The sequence below is a fragment of the Dermacentor andersoni genome, chromosome 9, assembly GCF_023375885.2.
Source record: "Dermacentor andersoni chromosome 9, qqDerAnde1_hic_scaffold, whole genome shotgun sequence".
In the NCBI taxonomy this organism is placed as follows: Eukaryota; Metazoa; Arthropoda; class Arachnida; order Ixodida; family Ixodidae; genus Dermacentor; species Dermacentor andersoni.
Genome location: NC_092822.1, coordinates 70,544,373 through 70,566,210, shown reverse-complemented (window position 1 = coordinate 70,566,210; position 21,838 = coordinate 70,544,373). Strand labels below are relative to the sequence as shown.

Sequence of the window (21,838 nt, the reverse complement as noted above, 5' to 3'; positions counted from 1 at the left end):
CCAGAAACATTATACTAGCACGAAGTGGTATTGTCACGCTGTCCTCGGAATTTAGAAGAGCGGCTCTATAGAGGCAGGCGTCTCGTGTCGTCGCTTTTTTTTTATGTACAGAAAGAATACAGCGATTGCGCGATACTCAAAAAGAAAGTATTTTCCAAGTATCAATTCATGGAGGGTTCTCTGAGAAGAAGAGAACTGATCGGAAACGTAGAATTTTGAATTTGCTCCCGGAAAGTGCACACACCAAGTGGTCTCACGAGATTTCGGCGAGTTGTTCTTACGCGCGTCCTTGTCCGAAGTGTAATAAGTTTCTTTAAATTGCTTGCCAGTTTTCTGATAATCGAGTAGTTAGCGCCAGGGTCTCTTAAAGCAGTAACACTTCGACCCTCGATAAGCACAGGTATGTTCATTGAAAAGGTCTCTCCAGCCTGAGACACCGGCGTCGTGAAGTCTCCGTCGGTCTGAGGTCATGTGATTACAGGTCCTCCATACGTCGAATATGAGCGACCTCGCTTCGAAAGGTCATTGACGTCAGTTTTCTACGCGAAGGCTCGGAGATCGTCCTTGCGGCATCCGACTTCTACCTTCCAAATAGGATGGTCGTGGTGACGACGATCGCGAGTGACGCCTTGTTGATGGTGGTGCGTGCTGTGGGGCGCTAATATCTTCATCGCGAGTGCGCGTTGTCCGAAACTGGGTCTGGGTGAATTACCAGGAAGACCCTTGAGTTCAAGGTGGCGGTACTGGTACTGGTGGTAGACATGACCCTTGTCACTATAGTGGTAATATAGCGGCCGTGGGTCGGGCATGCGCCAAATGTCCGATTTACGCACGGCTGGTCGAGCCTTTTCAAAATGAGGACTTGGCTGTGCTGACTGAAGCATGGCATGCGGGGTGACGTCAGGTAGCGGCGCTGGTGCAGGGATGAGGTGCCGAATGCGTCGGTATAAGTCGAGCGCTGAAATTCGCTCACGGTAAGCGGTGTCACCAGCAACGGGACGGCGCTTCCTAAAACGTCAGCGGGAGTAGTGCGTCGAGGTTCACTTGAAATTGTGAACGCCTGAGGTGGTAGATCAGCCTGAAGTGGTGCTTCGTAAACTGGTGAGCTGAGCACATGTCATTCGGCGCCACGCACGACGCTAGCTATGAAGTTGGCTAAAGGCTGCTGCACCTGATGCAGCTGTTGCAGCTTGTCCCGGCCTAACGAACGAATAATCCCGCGAAGCGACTAGACGCCAGTCGTCAGAGATCCTATGCCGCTGGTAGCAGAGAGATTAAACTGCCGATCCTTCTGGTGCGAGCGCTGTTGCTGGGTCTTCTCCATGGCGACGGCTTCAGTGAGAAACTCCGCCGCCGTTTTGGGCGGACTACGAACGAATCCACCAAAAAGCTGCTTTCTCACCCCTCGCACCAAGTGACGCAGCTTCTTGTCTTCTGACACGGTAGGGTCAGCTCACCTGAAGAGGTGCACCATTTCTTCTAAGTACATAGCCGTACTCTCATTAGATTTCTGAATGCAAGACTGTAGGTTTCATTCTGCTAGCTCCCGGCGATTGCAGCTGGCGCAAGTGTCCAAGAGCTTGCGACAGACCTTACGCCATGATGTCAGGACGTCTTGGCGGTGCTGGAACCCCGTGCAAGCATCATCCGAAAGGCTGAAGTAGACGTTTCCTAGTGATTTGTGGTCCCTTATATAGAACAGCACTAAGCGCTCGAGGTCCGCTAGCCAGTCTTCAACGTCTTCAAGAAAGTCGTCCAGGAAGGAACTTGGCCCGTGCGGTTTTTACAGCGTATAATGAGGAGGTACTGGAGCACTCGTCAGAGGGTTAGTCGTGGTAGTATTGGATGCAGCCTCCACACCTGCCGACATTGTGGTTGTACTCGCAGGTAAAGGCTCAAATATCGGGGCCAATACCTGGATTCTCCGGCTGGCGCGGTGTACTGACATGAGCTCTTGCATCCGTCTAGCGTTCCTGCTGCTGGGAGGGGTTTGTTGCGTAGGTCGAGAATACCCAGCATCTCCACCAGAAAAATGTCACATTTATTAGACAGGTGATTTCTAAAAGAGGCCGTTAGAGTTATGCCGTAGTGGGTGACTCCAGAATAATTTGGGCCACCTGGGAACTCCAGGTTGTCCACCTGGTTTAACATGCCCCTAAATTTAAGCAAACGCGTGCTTTCGCATTTGGTCCTCATCGCAATGCGGTTGCCGCGGCCTGGAATCGATCTCACGACCTCGTGCTTAGCAGCCCAACACCATGACCATTAAGCAACCATAGCGGGTGCTCGGCGCACCTCTTTGTTTATGTGCTACACACTCCGTGACCGACAAAATTGCTAAAGGCTGCCGGCTTAAAGAAAGTAAACCTTTTGAACAGGATCATTTACCACAGAGCCAGACGTCAGCTTCAGGCAACACGCTCGAGCGACGCTGTCGCGACGTGGAAGAAATTCCATCACCCGGGCCAGCTTCTACTGGACAGGCGGTGGATCGGCGTCATACACTACGACGACGCTTCCAACTTGAAATCGTTGTGGCATCTTGGGCGTTGCCTCGTACGCAGGGCGCAGAAGCAGCCAGTACTTCCTCCGCGAGCGCTTCTAGAGATAGTCTGTTAGTTTGTAGATGTGTGCTTCGACGTCGAAGCTTGATGCTTGCTGATTGAGGTAGCGTGGAGCCCAACTCTTGAGGGAAGCACGTTGCACGTTTGTCAAGTACGAAGTCTAAAGGTGTTAGTGCGCACAGCTCGCCAGGGTGTAGATAGAAATGTGATGAGAAACTCCTGTTTATGTTCGCTTCTACCTCACACAGAACATTTGTTAAATCCACGAAGAATAGGCAATTGCGACCTGGAGTGCGAAATGTGCCCTTCGTAATGCGGACCATCGTTGCCCACCAACCTCCCCATTATGACGCTCGTGCTACGCTGAACTTCCATTCGATGCGGCGTGCACTGCAGAAATTGCCTAACACCATGCGCGATGATTTCTGTGTTGTCAAGCGCAGTGATCAAAGGAAAGGGTGTTGTTCGATTAAATGCTCCAAGGATGAAACGCCTAAATTCGGTAAGGAAGGGCCAGACAAAAGATCTCTAGCTTGAACGACTTGAACAAAATGAGCTAAAAACATTGATGCCCCTATAAACTGCTTCAAACTTCCCTCTATCGCAGATCTAGAGCATATTGTAAAAATTACATCGCTGCTTTTTATATGTACTGTCTTTCTGTGTACAAAAAAGCTGCTGAAACACGTAGCTTCTTTACTCCCGGTTGTTTTTCGGACTACGCAATAATGTTTACGGAAACCTAGTACCACGATGATTCAACTTTTGTACTAGACAATTAGGCTCACTTTGCTAGTTACAGGTAGACTCAAAGGGGTGGCAGTGTAACCCTGCAAATTGTGAATTCGCGTCCTGCACCAATAATTGGGAATGCACGTTCTGCACTCCGGAGTGTGAAGCTTTAACCGTTCCGAGTGACTAAAATATCTTCCGCTATGGTGTTTGGCTGCTGAGCACGAGGTCGCGGGATCGAATCCCGGCCACGGCGGCCGCATTTCGATGGGGGCGAAATGCGAAAACACCCGTGTACTTAGATTTAGGTGCACGTTAAAGATCCCCGGGTGGTCTAAATTTCCGGAGTCCTCCACTACGGCGTGCCTCATAATCAGAAAGTGGTTTTGGCACGTAAAACACCATATATTATTATTATTAAAATATCTTCCTTGTTGTGTTCCGCGCTCCAGATGGAAAGCTTGAATTTTTTTCATAGTAAGAAGCCCTTTTTGATAATCTGTCTATAAATGAGTTTGCGCTATTCCTTTCAGGTGATATGATAATTGACACGCGAACCGCGTCACTAGAGCCGATAGAATTCGCTTCTTTGATTCTTGCGCTCTAGTAAACGTAAATAATGTACCAACGCGCATAACGTGTTACACTTCTATTCTAGTATAATTATCACTAACAATGTTGAAAGCAATATAACTTCAGGAACTTTGATAACTGACATTAATGACTATTTCCAAGTATTTAAATGTATTGCTAATACCAACCCGAATCTTACTTCTATATCACCGGAGTCTTCTTATCGTTGCATTCATTCAAAAGCCCTTGACAACTTTTGTAATGAAAGAGGTACGGTCGACTTCTCCTATATATTGTCACTGTTTTACACAGATGTTGCATACAATGTATTAATGACTGAGTTAAAGCGCATATATCAAAGCTGCTTTTCTTTAAAGTACTGTCGTAAACGAAAATTTGGAAAACCATGGATCAGAAACGCCTTGTTCAAAGAATAGAAAAAAGAACGAAACTACAGTATATGCGCCATTCATGAACTCCAAGGATACCGGGAAAGTATCTCAAATGCAAAATATCGCAGCATGAACAAAGAACGGCATCAAGCCAAGTACGAACACTTGAGCTATTCTGTTTCGGATAAATCTTGCATAAACCCTCATCATCGATGGTATCAAATCTGTAAACTAGTTGGTCCTCCCTACAAGAGTGATTGAATCATTGAATCTGCATTATGAGCGATGGTGCTATGCTGAAATGGCAGGATCTCTCGAATGCCTTTACTGATTTCTTTGTAAATATCACAAATGCACTACGCTGGTCTATTCGCTCAGAAAACATGCCAATTCGCTAAGTACCAGGGGCCTCGACGTCAATTTTTATTTCCCCCACAATCAAAAATAAATTTCTGTATTTAGTAACCTTAAAGGCAGCAGGGCTTTTAGATATTTACGGCGTTGAAATAAAACCTCTAAAATATGCAACTGATTTATTAGCCCAATCTCAACATATGTATTCAACCTTTGCCTCAGTAGTGCAGTCTTTCCTAAGCATATGGAGAATTTATTGTGATACACAAAGAAGGCGGCATTTCTGAATTGTCAAATATACCAATATTGTATTCGACCGGTAATGTCTAAATTATACAAAAATTATTCACGCGAGACTAACTAATTTTATAAACAAGTTTTGCATTTTGTCGAATGATCTGTTCTGGTTCAGAACAAGAAAATATTCACTAACTTGGCACTAATCAAGCTAGCGGAACTAATCACAAATGCACCTGAAGACAAGCGCCTTGTCCTCGAAATTTGTATTGAGTTTTCCTAAGCCTTTGATTTAATCAATGATTATTCTTAGTCAATGAGCTAAATCACGATGGCATAAGGATCATTCCTAATTAGTTGATGCGGTAATCGCAACCAAATTATGGCACAAAATGATGCTCTGTCTGATGCCGAATACATAACATTGGACGTGACGCAAGGCAGCCTATTAGGTAGGCCCTTTTGTTGCTTTTAGGCTACCTAAATGATATATTTTACACTGTTACCGGTGAACCTTACTGCCCACTCCAATGGTCATACTGTGGAAAAAATGGTAGAGGAAAAAATGACTTATCCTTCATAGGGAATCAGTTCTTGCAATACATATGTCAGTGGTGGCAGGAAAATTCACTAAATGTTTACACTACCAAAACTAAAGCCACAGTGTTTCGAGCAATTGTAAAAAAAATATGATGCTTACGGTTGGGGACGACCACATTGAAATCGTGGCAGCATCAAATGTCCCGGAATAACTTTCTCGGAAAACCTTAATTGTGATGCACAAATTATTAACCCACCATCAAAAATGAACATAGATATATAGATATATAGATGAACTTTATTAAAAGAATAATAAGAAAAACCGCTAATGGTCGGGGCCCTTAGTCCAGGGCTCCGCTGGCTCTTGCCATCTTCTCAGCTCTCTTAATCAGCTTGAGCTGGTCGTCGAGGGCCGAGCTGGACAGCAGTGCCTCCCATTGCTCCCTCGTTGTGTTCGTGTCTGGGTGTTCTATGTTGTGTAGTGTGCACTCCCACGTAATGTGGTATAGGGTTGGTGTTGCCCCACACCATGGGCATTCGTCCCTCTAGGCTGTGGGGTGTATCCGATGTAATATGTGTAGGTTCGTGTAAGTGCTTGTCTGGAGCCCACGCCAGGCAGCGGCATCTTCTGTCTTTAGGTTTCGATGGGGCCGTGGATATCGCAAGCGACGCCCTCTGTGGTAGTTCACGATGGCTGAATACTCGAGGTCAACAGGGTCCAGGTCTTCTGCAGCCGGCGTGATCAGTGCTCGGTTATGTACGAATCCTCGAGCTGCTCTGTCGGCTTGCAGATTGCCCGTGATGCCAGTGTGGCCCGGTATCCAGATGATGGTTTGGGTGGTGAAGTCCTCGGGGTCCTCCTTGAGTATTCCGGCTAGGACTTGTGCAGCAGGTCTTCCAATTCTTCCCCGTAGGAAGTTGCGGCAGGCCTGCTGGGAATCCGTGAGGATCGTCAATGGTTGGTTTGCGTGTAGGCCCTCGCGGACGGCTAACGCGATGGCCAGCTCTTCGGCTTCCGTAATCGTGCAGGGGCGGGTAGATGCCGCGGAGGTAACGTGGCCTCAGTGGTCGCATGCCACTGCAACTGCGCCCTTGTTCGTCCCATACATGGCGGCGTCCGTAAAACGGGCCGTTGTACTGAACCTGAACGCTTTCTCCATGTACTGGGCCCTTGCTCTCCTCCTGCCGGAGTGTAGGTTAGGGTCCATGTTGCGTGGTATCGGGGCAACGTGAAACCTGTCCTGGACGTGACGAGGTATCAAGCAGGTTTCTTGGGTCCGTGTTGTTATTGCTGGGAACCCCAAGGTTTGTAGGACCTGCCGGCCCGTGCGAGTCCGCGCAAGTCTCTGTTGTTGCGAGACGTAATGGGCTTCTGTCAGTTCGCTGAGGGTGTTGTGCAACCCTAGCGCCAATAATTTTTCAGTCGATGTACTCATCGGCAGGCGGAGAGCGGTCTTCAAAGCCATCCTCAAAAGTGTGTCGGCCTGCTTTGTCTCGGACTGTGTGAGGTGGCAGTAAGGCAGGCTGTATGTGATTCTGCTCACCACCAGGCTACTGACCAGTCGGAGGGTGTCCCTTTCCTTCATGCCTCTGTTCTTGGATGTTACGCGGGAGATTATGCGTGATATCGCCTTGACACTGGTTTTAAGGAGTGTCAGGGTGTGTGTGGCCCGCTGGTTGGACTGCAGCCACATGTCCAGCACCCTCAGCAATGGCTTCTCTGGTATGAGGCCCCCGTTGAGGCGTACCTCGAGTCTTCTTCTTGGGTCTGTGGGGACTGTGTGGCTACCCCGGCCTCGCCAGATTCGTAGGAGCTCAGATTTCTCAGGGGAGCATTGTAGAACCCGTTGGCTGACGTAATCTTGGATGAGATTTGCTGCAAATTGCAGCCGTTCTTCTTTTTCAACGAGGGACCCTGTTGTGGTCCAGAGCGTTATATCGTCTGCGTAGATTGCGTGCCCAAGACCTGCTACGTCCTGCAGTTTGCTTGCGAGACCGATCATGGCGACGTTGAACAGCGTGGGAGAGATGACAGCACCTTGTGGTGCGCCCTTGTTGGGAGGGTGGTACACTGGAGTCTGGATCTCTCCCATCTTCAGCTCCGCCGTGCGGTGGCTCAGGTAGCTCTGACCATATTTGTACGTTCGCTCGCCGCAGTTGGTGTTGGCCAGCCCTTCTAGGATTCCTTGGTGGCTGACGTTGTCGAAAGCCCCTTTGATGTCGATTGCTAGGATGACGTGTTCGCCGCTGCGGGAAACGTTACTGAGGACTTCTTCCTTGATTTGAAGTAGCACATCTTGTGTGGACAGGCCTGCGCGGAAACCGAACATGGTGTCCGGCAGGTGTTTGTTATCTTCCAAGTGTCTCTGTAGTCTCGTGTTTATAATTTTTTCGTACACCTTGCCGAGGCAGGACGTGAGCGATATGGGCCTGAGGTTTTCAATTGCCAATTTCTTGCCCAGTTTAGGGATCATGATTATTCGTGCATGTTTCCACATCGCCGGTACCGTACCTTGTGCCCAGTGTTGGTTGAGAAAGGCTGCGAGCGCGGAGATAGACTTGTCGCTCAGGTTTCTGATCATCGAATTCGTGATTTGGTCCGTGCCCGCCGCTGTGTTACGGGTGGTGGCTGCGATGACTGCTCTCAATTGATAGATGACTGCTCTCAAGTGATAGGTTCGTCCATTGGTGGGTTGGGTTGTCCTGTCTAGGGTGTTCTACATGGTTGTGTGGGAGTGGGATCTCCATAGCACTTGGTCTTGATGGCATCAATGAGGTCTTGTTGGCTGCCTGGGTAGGTGTGTAGTAACCCTTCCAGAGCCCTGTGTCCTTCTGCTTTGGTTTTCGTGGGGTTCAGGATGGCTTTGAGGATGTGCCACGTCTTGGCCGTGTCCAGCGTGCTACCGAAGGAGTCACAGAATCTATACCAGTTCGCTGAGGCGAGTTGCATGGCATTTTCTTCTGCTTCCGCTGTTATTTGTGCTATGCGCTTCTTCAGTTTCCTGTTATATCTCTGTTTTTCCAGCGGCGGGCAAGACCCCTTTTGGCATCCCACAGGTGTAGTAAGTGGGGATCCACCTCTGGGGTCTCTTCCGTTCTGGCGATTTCCTTTGTGTGGCGTTGTTGATATCGACGGAGATTGTCGCACCAGTCTTCCAGGTTCGTGATTGTGTCGGCGTCGTGTTCATGGGCTTCCCTGGTTTTTCGCCAGTCAGTGAGTTTAGCTGTGCCGATCTGCCTGCGTAGGCGTCCAGTCTGTAGTGTTATGTTTAGTATGTAGTGATCGCTGCCTAGGTTTTCGAGCGTGTTGAGCCATTCGGCTCGTGTGGTTTGAGTGATGAAGGCGAGGTCGGGAGTGGTGTCGCGTGTTACGCTGTTCCCTTGCCTCGTCGGTATGTTCAGGTCTGTGATGAGTGTGAGGTGCCACTGTTCAATTAGTGTTTGTAGCTGGAGACCCTTCCAATCCTGCCTCTGGTACCCCTATAGCGTGTTTTGAGCATTGAAGTCGCCTATGATTACCAGGGGACTGTCTTAACGAGGCGGAGGGTGTCCCCAGAGTTTTCCTATGTTTGCCCGCCTTTGGCTGGGGGGGGGGGGCAATAAATGTTCAGGATGAAGGCGCTCTGTTTCTGGTTGCCTTTGTATATTATTTCGAGAAGTACATGTAGTATGTCCACGTCGTCTATGGGTTTCTGTTGTATGGTTGTGATGTTTCTGTCTACTAGTGTGGCTACCTTCCACTTGTCGTCTTGACTTGCGTGGTATTCTTCGTAGCCATGTAGTGTTGGTCGGGTACCGGGCTCTTGTAGGGCTATGACCCCCGGTGGCTTTGAGGAATGGGCGATCAATTGTGTCAGCAGCCCTTTCTTCCTACGGTACCCACGGCAGTTCCATTGCCAAATTTCCAAGTTTTCTTTGACTTGCCTTTATCGTCTAGGCATTGTTGGACGTTGTGGTCGGTGATGTTACGATTTGGTTCTGTGCTGCTACAGGTGTGGCCTTCTAAAGGTTCTGTCGTAGCGTATTTCGTAGTTTTATGGAGTGAAGCTGGTTCCTAAGCTTGCTATCTACAGTGGCTTCCATGTGTTTTATTGCTGCATCTGTGCGTTGTATTGCAGCGTGTTATTTGTTCCAACTGGGCGCGTGTAGCGTCCATGAAGGCTTGCATATGGGTGCGGATGGCATCGACATGGGTTTGTAGGTCAATGATGTCCTTGTGCGGAGCCATTTCTTGTGGTATTTGTGTGAGCTGTATCACTTGTTGTTTGAGTTGTCTGTTTTCTTGTGAGTGTTTGTATCTATGCGCGCATGGTGGCAAGTTCCTGTTCCAATTTAACAGATGGTGGCGTCTGTGGTTTTTTATACGAGGGGGAGGCTACTGGTGCCCAGATTACCTCGTGTTCTTGGGTGGCAGTCCTCTTGAGTGAGGCTTCGTTGGTCTTTCGGTGGTGTTGCTGAGGCCCCTTGTCTTTGAGTGCCGCGGTGGCTGGTGCTGCGTGCTCTCCTTGTTTGGGCGTCGACCGAGATCGCTGTCTGGGCGACCGAAAGTGAGACCGGGGGCGAGAGCAGGAGCGGGACCTGGACCTTGGGTCAATGGTGTACTAACATCGAAAATACGTGCTAGCAACAAGAATTAAACTTTTATTCCACAACGCATACTTAGTTCCTGTGCTTTACTATGACACTATCTGGGGCACAATTACGAAGGATGATTTATCCAAGGTTATTGTTGCACAGAATAGTGCGATAGGCTTAGTTGCTCACATACTATTGCATGCCCACACAGAAAGCAATTATTCCGAGTTTAGCATCATAGAAGCTTCTAATCTTTATGCCTTCAGGTTGATTCTGATATAAAAAATTGTATTCGAACAAACCACGCAGACATGTTGACACTATTCAACCTTCAAAGTCATGTGCCAATGTACAATGAACGCCGTTGCACCACTTGGTCTACATCAATTTGTCGGACTGTCTGCGGATTTCAATCAAGCGCCTGTAAACTTCATTGTTACCTTTGCACACTTGAACAGAATTACACCTCGCACGAGAAATACCGAAAAATAAGTTAGTGTTGTGCTGCTCCTGCACTCATACATGGTCCTTCATTCTGTTCTTGTATATGTTGCGTTAATATTTGGGCTGAATTCCACAATGTTTACAAGTTCACTAAGACTGTTCTCCATTTTTATGTGTATTTTTGTACACATCCCTGCGGTATGTACTTGTTTTTACTCTTGTACATTTGCAAATTCAGAATGTGTTCCAAGGTTGACAGTATTTTCCGTACGCTTTTCAAGGCTCAGCTGCTTACTCGAAACACTTTCATGTGGGGTGTAATGGGGTTTCCTCAAGCAGCTGCTTGCGACTCTAGCCCATACGTATGTTTCTTTTTATGTTGCGTTGTTGTTTATGTCGAATCACGGAGTGTTAACAAATTCACTAAGACTGTTCATGATACGTGCTAAAGACATGTGGTAGATTGTCAAGATCCTTTTTGTATTCTGCGAAAGCACAATAATAAACAATATCATTATTTTTGTTATATTACTGGCTCTCCTTTTTATATAGTTCCTAGAGCAGCGTACGAAGCACATCGCAACCGTTTATCCCGGACACAAAGTGCAATGTTTGAGCTTTCGTGCTATCTAGGAAAACTACTTGCACTGGGTGTTTTGGCAATGAAGGCTTTTTACAAGTCGGTGGATGCTGATTGCTCACTGACAGTATTAGATTATGAAGGTCCCAGCCTGTGAAGCAGCTCAGAAGCGTTACGTTTTGGGCGAGCAGGTTGTACATAGTTATTTGGAGACTTTTGCGCGCAAAAAAACAGAACGTCGAACAAAGAAGTTTACGCATGATGTGTGTCCCTTCTTCATTAGAAGTCCAGTTTTTGTGTGAGCAAAAGTCGCCAAAGAACCATGTGACGCAGTAGAAGGGTCCCTTGTCCTGCACGTGATGACTCTACCAAGCTCGGCAAGTCGGCGGGAGCTGGCGGGCGCCGATGGCATAATGGAAGACTATGCCGACGTGTTCACGGATGATCTTAGACTCTTCAAGGGAACGCCGGCTACACTGTACATCAAGGACACAGCAATACCAAGATTTGACAAGGGAAGGTACATTTCCTTTGCATTAATAGATAAGGTCTCTGCTGACATAAATAGATTGGTAGAAAGCGGCATAAAGTCACCAGTCCCTTATGCGCAATTGGCCACATCGATATTATAGGTGATCAAAAGCATAGGCGCGGTGCGCATTTGTGGCCAGAGTGTGAAATAGAAAGGTACGCTCTGTCGGTCATAGACATCTTCGGAAACTTGGGGATAGAGATTCAGTATTGTGGCTTTGCGAGAGGCGTAGAACCATATTACGCTGGAAAAAGAGTCGCGGAAGCTGGCTGTCGTAAATACACATACAGGATTGTTTTCTTATAATCAGTTGCCGTTTGGAATCGCATCAGCACCGGCGGTATTCCAGAGAATGATGCGAGATAATATTGCGCGGAATATCAGGGGTACCACCATACCTGGACGACGTTTTGACAGCAGAGACTGCAGATAAGCCCAACGCAAACACGCGAGCAGTTTTTCAGAGATATAAACAACACGGCAATAAACTGCGCAATTAAAGGTTCCGCGTAAAGGAGGCCGCGATGACGTATCTAGGCCACCAAATATACACAGCAGGATTGCACCCGACGGAAAAGGATGGAAAAGAACGATGAGGCAATCAGCCTGGCCCCAGCCCCACAGAATATTACCGAGTTATGATAGCTTCTCGGTATGTTGACATTTTACAGCAAATTCTTACGGAATCTTTCGAGGCTACTGGCCTCTTCGTGCCAACTTCTGGGGAAACCAACCAGATGGTCGTGGGGTCAATGAAGGAAGCTACATTCGAGAACGCTAAAGAAGCCTTGTGTGCCACGCCAGCACTAACCCAGTTTAGTCCAACAAAAGAGCTACTCTTGGAATGCGATGCTTCCCCCTATGGTTTAGGAGCCACTCTTGGCCATCGAATTGGCGGGCAGTATCGATCATTAGAATTTCGGTCGCGAACACTGACCGGTAGAGAGAAAACTTACACGCATATTGAGCGAGTGATATTGTCTGTACTTTTCGGCGCCACGTGGTTCCGCGACGACATACTTGGTGGAGAGCCAACTATAATTACATTCTATCAACCGTAGCTGCGTCTTATAAAGACGGACAGGCGAACACCTGCGCTGGCAGCAACGCGCATACAGAGATAGGCTATGATGCTTGGCGCGTACAAGTACAGGCTACAGTATAAACAGCGTCGACTGTTGTGCAACGCTGATGCATTAAGCCCTTTACCGTGCAGCCTGAAGCGGAGCCGGAGGACATCGCACCCATCTTTCTGACCTTGGGCCAACAAGACTTTGCCGCACTACCTACGAAAGAATTGCAAGTAGTTACGGCAACAAATGACGCCATCTCTCAAGCATATAACTGGACGCGCAATGGTTGGCCGCGTAGTATTAAAGGCGACAGTTCTAAGGGTTGGGGTCGGGCATGAAATAGATGGTAGCTGGCCAATGCGGTCGTCCAACTCATCCACGCTGACGACGTTGTTGAAGAGAACGACTTGTTCTCATCGAGAACGCGGAACATGGGATATATTTATAGTATTTACTTGAGAACGTTCCAGTTCATCAGTCTAGCATGACTGAAACAGAATGCACACCCAGAAGCCGCGCCACGACTGCTGATAAACACTGTCCTCCATAGATACCTAGGTGAGGGAAAACGGCCGTTCAACCATCTACCTATTCGGAGCATCCAAAGTCATTGTAGCCGACCCGTCTTTGAGGGAGAGAGTTTACACGCTCACTTCCGCACAGGTTTCACTGACCACACCAAAATGAGAGCGTTTTCGCACACACGGCCCTTGCCCTGAGCAGGCGCCTCTTAGTCCCAGAGTTGACCCCGCAGACAGTGTCCGCCGCGTCTGTCCATTGACTGACGACTTCTAAGACCCGTGAGACGGCACCGCAAAACACCTTCCAGGAGTTCCCCCGCTCTAAAGAAACTGTGGCTGTGACGTTGAATCCACTAACAATACTTGGTCCACCGACTGCGCCTGGACATCCAGGCGCCGCTCGCTTAGGGACGCGGCGTATTGTCGTCCTTACAAAACGAGTCGCCGCAGCAGACATGCCGGCGCCAACAAGATGTTGACGAGGTGCATTCTTGTTTTCACGAAGCGAATCACCGCCGTGGGCCGGGCAGAGTTCGACGGTCGCTACCCGAAAATTGCCAGCCCCCGCCGGTCGAACGTAACAGCTCCTCCATGGCCCGGAAAATCTCGACTGGCCAGTGCTGATAACCGCTGGGCAGGAAGAAAATGGCTGGTGGCAAGGGGGGGATGCCTTGGCTTGCCGTGACCACCTGTGAAATGATGACACCGACCCAAAACATCCAACAAGGACAGGCAACTGCAAAATGGACCCCACAACATGGCTCTGCGCCGAGATGACGTATATTGGATCTCACTTTAGACCCGCTATGCTTAAAAGAAAACAGAAGTGAAGAAACATGAACTGCAGCATTCCGCTGTGCCAATTCTTGAAGAAATTTCGTGCTGACATAATGAGCAATCATGGAGGGAGCCCTGCTAAATGAGAGGGGGTCTTCTTGGCTTAACAAAATTAACAATACCAACCCCAAAATATATACGGGATCCCTAAACGCAAAATTCAAATTAGCCTGCTCCTCCATCCGCATTGCTATGCAACTTTCCCTTCTTGTATCTAACGGAGAAGTTATACTCTTGGAGAGTGAGGCTCCATCGGAGCAAGCGGCCATTTTTGTGTGACATTTGATTGAGCCACGTCAGAGGACAGTGGTCGGTCTTGAAGATGATCCTCGCTCGATACAAGTAACACAACTTCTGCGATGCCCAAACCAAACAAGCACATTCCTTCTCTGAAGCTCTGTAGGCTTCCTCTCTTGCAGTTAGTTTACGGCTGGCATAGCGGATAGGACGTTTCTTATTATCGTCAGCGACCTAAGTAAGTACCACGCCCGTACCCCTGTCGCTCGCGTCACACTGAACTATGAATTGCTTTGTGCAGTCTGGCGTGCGAAGCACAGGACGAGAAACCAATAGCCTTTTCAAACCTTGGACAGCGTTCTCTTTGTCCTTATCCCAGTTCACGTTACTCGGTGCTCCTTTTCGGAGGGCGTCCGTTAAAGGACTTCCTATTTCCAAGTAATTCGACATGTACCGTTGATAATACCCCGCAAGTCCCAAAAATTAACGGATGTCTGTTTTCTTGCGCTATTGTGAAAAATCTCCAATCGTAGCTGCTTTCAGCTCGGCCGGCCGTGTGGTACCCTTGCCGACAACATAGTTAACAGGGATAAGCGGGCTAGTTGGTGGTCGTTAATGGATTGCATCATTAACCGCACTGAAAAACAAGGGACAAGGAAGGAACACACAAGACAGTCGCGGAACTTCAACTAAGATTTACTACGGGAAATCTCACATTTATACAGGTATCGTAATCATCCTTGCCAATCATCGGACAGCCATCACTCGACGTTGGTATGCGGGCGTGAGTGCCGCAAATTTGCTTGTAAATATTTGTATTCTTTATCACTCAATGATACTGAAGAACTGCTTACGCAGCTGCCAGATTGCATTTTTATACAGTAAGCTTCGTATATTTCACGGCTCAGTTGTGACGCAAACATCTTCAAGACTTTAGTGTCGCGGAACCTGGGCGTGCAATTACTACAGTGGCGACAATGGTCAGCCAGTTTTCCACCCCCAGCCAATCCTTCAACTCCTGCGCGGTGCTCCTGCAGTCTGACGTTTAGGCACGTCCTGTCTGCCCTATGTAGCTATTGCCACAGGAGAGAGGTATCTGGTACACTACCCCTACTCTGCATGGAACGAACCTGTCGACGTGCTTGATATCACATTCATTTCTTTTGTTCTTACCCTGCACCATCTTGCACATGCCCGCCAGTTTCTTGGGCGCCGTGAAAACCACCGGTACTTCACATTCTGCAGCCACCTTTTTGAGACGGTGGGAGATTTGGTGGTAGTACGGGATGGCAACAGGTCTACGACGTTGTGGCTCTACGCTTGGGCGGAGCTCTGATGGGCCTCGCGCTTCCTTGGCAAGGGTTTCTAGCACCGAGGTGACCATATCATGCTGAAATCCTGCGCTGTGCAGTCTTTGCAACTGTAGGAACACGCTATGTTGAATTTCATGCTGGCAGGACTTATCAAGAGCAGCACGCAGGCAGTTTTTTGCGATTCCCCTTTTTACAAGCTTCGAATGAGCTGACTGGTAGTTTAACATACCTTTTTTTGATCGAGGCTGATACCTCCAGCACGCATGGGTTCCAGCAATAATAATGAAAATGTCCAGGAACTGCAGGCATCCATGTGTAGGCAACTCACAGGTGAAATTCAACCCAAACGCGCATTCCCGGAAAATTGCAAGAACACGCTCTACTGCAGCTGAACCGCCTCCCTCCACAACCCCTTTCAAGAAAATGGCATAATCGTCAACATATCTAAGTATCTTAGCCGAGTAGGCTGTGTCAATGCGTTCAGCAATTCGCTTGTCACAATATGATAAAAATATGTCACTTAATAAAGGGGCAATACATGAACCAATGCACACTCCACGCTTTTGGACGTAGTTCTTTCCTTCGAAATTAACGATGGTCGATGCCAAATAAAAATGCAGAATTTCTAAAAAGTGTTCCACACTTACACCACATGCGTTCTGAAAGGCCACAGGGCCGTAGTCATCAATGGATTCTCTAATGGCGCATAGCAAAATATCTTGTGGAATGGAATAAAATAGGTCAGTGACATCAATGGAAAACGAAAACAGCGGTTCCCTTGAGCCTTCATGGTCATGAAGAAATGCGATAAGCTCCTCAGAATTCTTTATCATGAACGGGTCCTCAAATCTGAGTAAGCGCAAGTGTTTCTGCAGAAACTTAGAGACCGTCCCCTGCCACGTGTCACGTTCCGAAACGATGGATCGGAAAGGAATGCCTTCTTTATGCGTTTTCGCGGAGGAGAAAATACTAAGTGCTCCGCTCTTCGCACCCTTGATACCCAAACCAAGATTTTTCAGGTTACACCTATCACAGAGACCCAACGCTAGCTTTTTTAGCTTAGCGGCAGTGGACGTCTTAATAGAAAAATTTTTTGCGACAGCTTCCCTCGCTTTCTGCCGAAATAAAGAATTCGGTAAAACCGTAAAGCTACCTTCTTTATCAGAAATCATTAAAGCCAGATCATTCTGCTTGAGGTACTCGACAGTTCGCTTAACATCTCGCTGCTGGTCCTGCTTGGACCGCTTCACTGCTAGTGAGTTTACCCCTTCTGAAATACATAGGCCTTTTTCATCCTCAGGCGCGCGTCTAGCAATGTTCTTGACAATAGATATGAGCTCGACCGGGGACTCTTGGGGTTGAAAGCAGAGCTTAGGCCCTTTAGATAAGACCGAATCAACACTTTTTGGCACATCGCAGTGTCCAATATAGGTAACCTTTCCTGGAGACACATCTACCTTTTTTCGAAACTTTGCCCAATCGAGGAGCGCTGGAAGGCACAGGGACCACAGCAGTTCGGTAAAATGGTTACATTCGCGAGAGTACCTTCTGTACAAGGCTTCAATGTTCGGGATTCCCTCCACTTGAGACGCTGCGAGCACCCGCAGGCATCCTTGAATATGTCGCACTTGCCTCCATAGTTCAGACCTGAGTATCTTCATCATCCTGGTAGAATGCCTTTTTGAGGGAGTGCACGGGTAGAAGAGGAAAACAATTTCCGGAAGGACGAGCCGATGGTTCAGGGCCTGTCTTGTGTGTTCCTTCCTGGTCCCTTGTTTTTCAGTGCGGTTACATGATGCATTCCATTAACGACCACCAACTAGCCCGCTTATCTCTGTTAAATATGCTACTTTCTAGTTCAATGGGCCCTGTTCTCCCTGCCTTTCTATGTGTGAATTCGAGTGCTACCCTTGTTAGTTTAGCGGTCATCATCGGTTGTCGTGCGCGTGTGTGTGCCTTCGCCCTGAACCATCGGCTCGTCCTTCCGGAAATTGTTCTCCTCTTCTACCCGTGCACTCCCTCAAAAAGGCATTCTACCAGGATGATGAAGATATTCAGGTCTGAACTATGGAGGCAAGTGCGACATATTCATGGATGCCTGCGGGTGCTCGCAGCGTCTCAAGTGGAGGGAATCCAGAACATTGAAGCCTTGTACAGAAGGTGCTCTCGCGAATGTAACCATTTTACCGAACTGCTGTGGTCCCTGTGCCTTCCAGCGCTCCTCGATTCGGCAAAGTTTCGAAAAAAGGTAGATGTGTCTCCAGGAAAGGTTACCTATATTGGACACTGCGATGTGCCAAAAAGTGTTGATTCGGTCTTATCTAAAGGGCCTAAGTTCTGTATTCAACCCCAAGAGTCCCCGGTCGAGCTCATATCTATTGTCAAGAACATTGCTAGACGCGCGCCTGAGGATGAAAAAGGCCTATGTATTTCAGAAGGGGTAAACTCACTAGCAGTGAAGCGGTCCAAGCAGGACCATCAGCGAGATGTTAAGCGAACTGTCGAGTACCTCAAGCAGAATGATCTGGCTTTAATGATTTCTGATAAAGAAGGTAGCTTTACGGTTTTACCGAATTCTTCATTTCGGCAGAAAGCGAGGGAAGCTGTCGCAAAAAATTTTCCTATTAAGACGTGCACTGCCGCTAAGCTAAAAAAGCTAGCGTTGGGTCTCTGTGATAGGTGTAACCAGAAAAATCTTGGTTTGGGTATCAAGGGTGCGAAGAGCGGAGCACTTAGTATTTTCTTCTCCGTGAAAACGCATAAAGAAGGCATTACTTTCCGAGCCATCGTTTCGGAACGTGACACGTGGCAGGGGACGGTCTCTAAGTTTCTGCAGAAACACTTGCGCCTACTGATATTTGAGGACCCGTTCATGATAAAGAATTCTGAGGAGCTTATCGCATTTCTTCATGACCATGAAGGTTTGAGGGAACCGCTGTTTTCGTTTTCCATTGATGTCACTGACCTATTTTATTCCATTCCACAAGATATATTGCTATGCGCCATTAGAGAATCCATTGATGACTACGGCCCTGTGGCCTTTCAGAACGCATGTGGTGTAAGTGTGGACCACTTTTTAGAAATTCTGCATTTTTATTTGGCATCGACCATCGTTAATTTCGAAGGAAAGAACTACGTCCAAAAGCGTGGAGTGTGCATTGGTTCATGTATTGCCCCTTTATTAAGTGACATATTTTATCATATTATGACAAGCGAATTGCCGAACGCATTGACACAGCCTACTCGGCTAAGATATTTAGATATGTTGACGATTATGCCATTTTCTTGAAAGGGGTTGGGGAGGGAGGCGGTTCAGCTGCAGTAGAGCGTGTTCTTGCAATTTTCCGAGAATGCGCGTTTGGGTTGAATTTCACCTGTGAGTTGCCTACACCTGGATGCCTGCAGTTCCTGGACATTTTCATTATTATTGCTGGAACCCATGCGTGCTGGAGGTATCAGCCTCGATCAAAAAAAATGTATTTTAAACTACCAGTCAGCTCATTCGAAGCTTGTAAAAAGGGGAATCGCAAAAAACTGCCTGCGTGCTGCTCTTGATAAGTCCTGCCAGCATGAAATGCAACATAGCGCGTTCCTACAGTTGCAAAGACTGCACAGCGCAGGATTTCAGCATGATATGGTCACCTCGGTGCTAGAAACCCTTGCCAAGGAAGCGCGAGGCCCATCAGAGCTCCGCCCAAGCGTAGAGCCACAACGTCATAGACCTGTTGCCATCCCGTACTACCACCAAATCTCCCACCGTCTCAAAAAGGTGGCTGCAAAATGTGAGTACCGGTGGTTTTCACGGCGCCCTAGAAACTGGCGGGCATGTGCAAGATGGTGCAGGGTAAGAACAAAAGAAATGAATGTCATATCAAGCACTTCGACAGGTTCGTCCCATGCAGAGTAGGGGTAGTGTACCAGATACCTCTCTCCTGTGGCAATAGCTACATAGGGCAGACAGGACGGTGCCTAAACGTCAGACTGCAGGAGCACCGCGCAGGAGTTGAAGGATTGGCGGGGGGTGGAAAACTGGCTGACCATTGTCGCCACTGTAGTAATTGCACGCCCAGGTTCCGCGACACTAAAGTCTTGAAGATGTTTGCGTCACAACTGAGCCGTGAAATATACGAAGCTTACTGTATAAAAATGCAATCTGGCAACTGCGTAAGCAGTTCTTCAGTAACATTGAGTCATAAAGAATACAAATATTTACAAGCAAATTTGCGGCACTCACGCCCGCATGCCAACGTCGAGTGATGGCTGTCCGATGATTGGCAAGGGTGATTACGATACCTGATTAAATGTGAGATTTCCCGTAGTAAATCTTAGTTGAAGTTTCGCGCCTGTCTTGTGTGTTCCTTCCTTGTCCCTTGTTTTTCAGTGCGGTTACATGATGCATTCCGACAACATAGCCCAGGTAAATAACCTGCGAGCAGCCAAACCTACACTTTTCTGCCTTCATTGTTAAGGCGGCTTGCCTCATCCGAGAGAACATGTGTTTGGCGTGCAATACGTGCTGTTCCCAGCTGTACGAAAAAATTGCTACATCATCAAGATATGGAAAGGCGAACTCCAGCAAGTCTTTTAGGACAATATCCATCAACTTAGAGAAGCTAAACGGCGCGTTCTTCAGGTTCTTCAGCCCGAAGCTGAGGGCCAGAGGGCGAACAGTGCCTAAAGATGAAATAAATGCAGCATAGCGGCTGGTACTTTCTCAAAGGTCAACTTGCCAGGATCCGCGCACGAGATCTATAGTTGAATTGTGTTTAGAAGCGCTAAGTGTTTCGATTTGTTTCTCAATGTTGGGGATCGGGTACAGCTGATCCTTAGTGATGGCATTTAACTTCCTCTTATCAACAAACGGACGAGGGCCCTTATTAGTGGTTTCTACAAGTATGAGCGGTGACGTGTAGTCACTCCCAGCGGGCTCAATAACTCCCAACATGCGCTGTATCCCTGCCCCCATAAATTCTCTGTCGTGGAGACACCCTTTAAGGCTTTGATCTTACGGATTCGGTTGATGTCAGCTCTACTTCATGCATCATTAGTTCCGTTCTACTTGGCCGATCGCTGAATCTAACGAGATTTTCCCCTAACATCCCTTTTAGCTCCTCTAGCTGCTCGGGTCTAAGAGCGTGCGATGTTACCGAATGTTTCAGCACTTCCAGGCTGATGTCAGAGTTGGAGATTGCCTTATACTCATTAAACTCGGCACTAGTGTCATCCTGCTCCTTGATGGCGCAGTTAACGACACCGCTCCGCTCTAAGCACGGCTTCATCAAATTGCAGTGGTATATCCTCACCTCCTTCGTGCGACGGGGCATTTTCAGAGCATAGTTAGTATCTGAAAGCTTGTGCAACACTTTAACGGATCTGTCCCTGCGAACTTCAACCTTGTTCTTTCTTGAAGGTTTGAGGATGATTACCTCGTCTCCGGTGTCAAATGTACGAGGCCTCGCATTCTTGTCGTAATTGAACTTGGTGTTCTTTTGAGCTACTTCTAGGTTCTTTTCGACTAGTACTTGGGTTCACCTTTGCCATTCCAGCAGATTTAGCACGTATTCTACAACTGTTGGGCTCTCTCCTCTTTCTTCCCACATCTCGCTTAACATTCTTAGTGGAGAACGGAGTGTCCTCCCATACACTAGTTCTGCTGGCGAGAACCCTGTAGCCTCATGCGGAGCCGTTCGCAAAGCAAACAAAGTTGCCGGTAGACAGTTCTCCCAGTCCTGCTTGTGCTCGTAACAGAGCCGCTTAAGCACTGCATGCACTTAAGCACTCGCTTAAGCACTGAATGCCACCTCTCTACACTGTTTTACTGAGGGTGATATACGGAACTGTGTATTAACTTTACCCCGCACATTTGCAAGAATGGGGAAGTCAGTGCGCTGGTGAATACAGACCCTTGATCCGCCTGAATTTCGGCTGGAAACCCAACTCGTGCAAACACTGTCAAAAGCGCGTCTACTACTTCGGTGGAGCTGAGCTCCTTCAGAGGGATTGCTTCTGGAAACTTTGTAGCCGGTCATAGCATGGTAAACATGTACCTGTAACCCGACTTTGTCTTTGGTAGAGGCCCTACTGTGTCCATCACAAGTCGCCTGAAAGGTTCTGTAAATAAGGGCACTACCTTTAGTGGAGCTTTCCATGTTTCTCCTGGTTTACCCGAGAGCTGCCAGGCGTCGCATGATCTTACAAAGTTTTCTACGTGTTTGAAACAGCAGCCCAGTAGTATTGCATAAGCAATCTTTCCTTCGATTTGTTTATGTGTAGGTGGCCAGACCACCCATTTCCATGAGAGACTCAAAAGCTCCTCCCTGTACTTAGTAGGTAC

The 21,838-nt window shown here is 47.9% G+C and overlaps 1 long non-coding RNA gene across 1 annotated transcript in view; it reads left to right on the top strand.

Moving 5' to 3' along the window:
- Nucleotides 1-21,838, top strand: part of LOC140213213 (uncharacterized) — a 137,788-nt gene that overhangs the window by 127 nt on the left and 115,823 nt on the right. The window lies entirely within an intron of this gene.